This window comes from Helianthus annuus, chromosome 10, assembly GCF_002127325.2.
Source record: "Helianthus annuus cultivar XRQ/B chromosome 10, HanXRQr2.0-SUNRISE, whole genome shotgun sequence".
NCBI lineage: Eukaryota > Viridiplantae > Streptophyta > Magnoliopsida > Asterales > Asteraceae > Helianthus > Helianthus annuus.
Genome location: NC_035442.2, coordinates 9,354,373 through 9,358,127, shown reverse-complemented (window position 1 = coordinate 9,358,127; position 3,755 = coordinate 9,354,373).

Below are 3,755 nucleotides of genomic sequence, written 5' to 3'. Positions count from 1 at the left end.
AAGTGCTTATTTTTACTTTCGCCCCTCTTAAGGTTATAAGGAATTGGTGGGTCTATATAGTGGGGCCTATAATTTAGAAAATAACATTTTAATTCTTCATGTTCGCCTCCACATAATTGACACCACATACCATAAGAGTCCGAAAGTAAAAGATTACTATCACTCATGTTTGTGTCAGAATTACCAACCGCCGGGGATCTAACGGTTCTGTTTTCAGTAAGGAATCTGGGGCACGGGGGCGTGTTGAGTGGACACGGCCCGTGTTCAGCTTACTGTCTGACTGTAAAACAGGATTGGCAGCTTCAATGATTGAGCACGGGGGGCGTGTTTCAGCGGGCACGACCCGTGCTGAGCTCTGCAGAAGCTGAAAAACTAAGAAAATCCTAAAAAATTAAAAAGAAGAATAAAATATGATTAGGCCGTTGATTTCCTAACTTTCTTAAATCCTTGTGTCCCCGGCACGGCGCCAAAAACTTGATGCGGTTGTGTTAGTGTATATATGTTTTAATGTATAATTAAGCCCTTTTTTTACACCTTTAGCCAAGTTTTAAATTTATAAAAACACGATTTCACTACACTAAACACACATATGGGCAAGTGCACCATCGTGGACGTAGTATAGTGTTGGTAAAGATAACCGAGGTCGTCCCAAGGACACAAGAGCTTTTATTACCGGTTTATCCTCAACGTCTAATCAAATCAAAAAGTTAAAAAAATGTTTTTAAACTAAGAAAATAAAACTAGTAAATGCTGAAAAATAAAAATAAAATAAACAGATAGACAAGATGATCACTTGGTTCCGACTCGTGTATTAGTATAACTTTGATTATTTTCACACTTTGCACTTGTTTAAGAGATTATCTTAGTTATTGTAGTAGGCCCCTCTTTTGAGGCGACGTTACCCTCAACCCAGTAGTTTGAGTCAGCAAGGATACAATCCTAAAGGGTTGGATTATTGGAAGATAATGAATTAAGTTATTAATAAAAATTATGGTAGGCCCCGCTTTTGGCGGTGACGTTACCCTCGGCTAAAGTAGTCTGAGTCAGCAGGGATACAGTCCTAAATAGCCGGGTTTATAGTATTAGTAGTAGTTAACTTATGAGGGGGTCAAAGAGTTTGGATCCCCGCCATCCATACCTATGGGCATTGAAGAAGATCCTACTAAATTTGACCCAGGTCCCTTGCAGGACCTCTAAACGCTGAACAAGGGCAAGACCCTTACCAAACCGTTCCCTTAACCCCCAACCAGGTAGCCAACATACCTCCATATAGACCGTGGAGATATGAATGGTGAAAATCTTTTATTTTATATAGACAGTAAAATAATGCCAAGACACCACGGACAAACGATAAGGAAAGATCACCTTCAACATAAGCAACTAGTTATTAAAGTCATTAATACAAAACCAAATAAAAAGTGCAAAAGATTAAAAATAAAAGTATTATACTAAACACTTGTCTTCACCAAGTGATGTAAGAGACTTAGGCAAACATGGTCTTGATTGTCAAGAACTCTTACTATCAATCTTGGATCCCGAGATGACTCACACACTCTATGATGGACAATGGATGATGGTGGTGGATGATGGTGTTATGGTGGTGGTGGGTGGTGGATGAAGTGTGAGAGAGGTGGTGTGCCAAGAGATGAGTTGGAATGAACCAAGCACTCCTATTTATAGGCTGAACAGAAGGCTGGGCACGGCCCCGTGTCCGCTGGACACGCCCCCGTGCCCGTCTGACACTATCTCTCTTCATTAATTGTAATTCGCAATTACAATTAATGCGCCTGCTGTACTTTCACCACGCCCCCGTGCTCACTGGACACGGCCCCGTGGTGGGCAATAGAAGCTTCTACATGTTTGTCTTTTCTGCTGCTTCTTGGGCACGGCCCCGTGCTAGCTGAGCACGGGGCGTGTTCAGGCTTCTGTTTTCTCTTCTTTGCTTGGGAAGATGCCGTTGAGGGTTCGGGCAATCTACTTTTATTCCTTTTCTTGTATTTTTGTTAGAATTAGCTGTCTTTTTGCTTCTTTCGTGAATTTGAGTTCATTTCATCCTGAAAATACAAAAGGAAGACAAAAACACTCTTTTTTCAAAATTAGTACTAAAAAAAGGGGTAGTTTTATGCCTTAATTGATGTCATTTATATGTTGCATTTTACACACATCAATAATTCACATGCTGGATAACCTTTTCTGTTTTTTTGTGTTCTGTATGAAACTGTTGAATTCATTTTGAAAGTTTTCTTATCAATGATGAATGCAATCACGTAGCTAATAATAATTTCTGATAAGAAATAGGTGCTGATTTACATTTACTGTGAGTCCGCGGGTTGGAAGACGGGTCAAAACGTCTCCTTTTTATTTTGGGTTATTGGATTTTAGTAATCCTAAGTTTCACCAGTTGGCCGAGAATAATCCCAACTTTAAAAATTCCCTCCAATAATCCCAACTTGTAAAAGTTTGGCTGCCATTGATCATTTTCTAACATAGGTGCACTTAAATCAATTAAGGAGTCTCTAGGTGTAATTGAAGCTATTGAGGAGACCAAATTCTTATATGTTTGAAAAAGATCTATGACGGCCAAACTTTTACAAGTTGGGATTATTGGAGGAATTTTTAAAGTTGGGATTATTATCGGCCAATTGATGAAACTTAGTATTATTGTTGATACACCTTTTGTGGACGCGACTCGACTCGATTCGACTCGGTTCAATTCAACTTGGTTTCGACATGGTTAGGTCCGGCTCAAGCCCGACGTCACGACATTCCTCCGTCGTGCGCCCCAGAGTTCGACACGCGAAGCACGGAAAGCCGCGAACCGTTCCTAACATAATGAATAAAATTTTTGTGTCAGCAAAACACTTCTGTGGCTAAATCAGTGGCTATAGCTCTGATACCACCTTCTGTCGCAACCCCTTGTCCCCTATCTACCAGGGAACAGGCGGCCGCGGCCAGTATCATTGGTATCAGTGTTTATCAATTTTGGTAGCGGAAAATTTCATCAGGACCGTAGTTAGGAAATATTTTATGAGAGTAAAGCACCACATTTTGTATTAATAAATATATTGGGATAAAACCCAAGTTTTCATTACAAACTGATTTATAGGGATAAACCCTATTTTATTGAAATAAAACATCTTCTTTATTTAGGTAACTTTTATAGCTACTTTTCCAAGCCTTTAGTGCTGTTCAGCTGGCTTCTATTTGGGTTTCACATTTTGTTACCTGAAACGCGTTTAAAAACATTTTGTCACTGGGAATTACTGGTGAGTGAATCCCAATTTAATCAAGACAGGTTTTATCAGTTTACAGTTATTGAGGGCGATCTCACAATTACATTTGTTTATTTTTCTACTTTAATTGCCACCCACGGTACTGTGAACCCGACTTGTGGTCATGCTACTACTCACAGTGTAGTAACAAATTTTGTATACAAAACCCCAACATACCGACGATAATTGTAGAATACAAATACTCAATCACTGTTTAATATAATGTAAAAACAATTGTGGTTTGGTAAAAAAAAAAAAACAGTTTACAAAAAGGTTCACAAAAAGGAGATTACTCACATTGCTACCTTAGGATTTTCCTTTGTTTTTTCCTGGTTATAATTTATTAATTACACAATGCACACGCGTTAGTACAATAACCCAATATTTACATTAATTATACCCTCCCCGAGACAGAACTCCAATGACTACGTCGGGCAAAGCCTCGACAGCCGTTACGGAGCACTAGATCAATGGGGCAGCGTA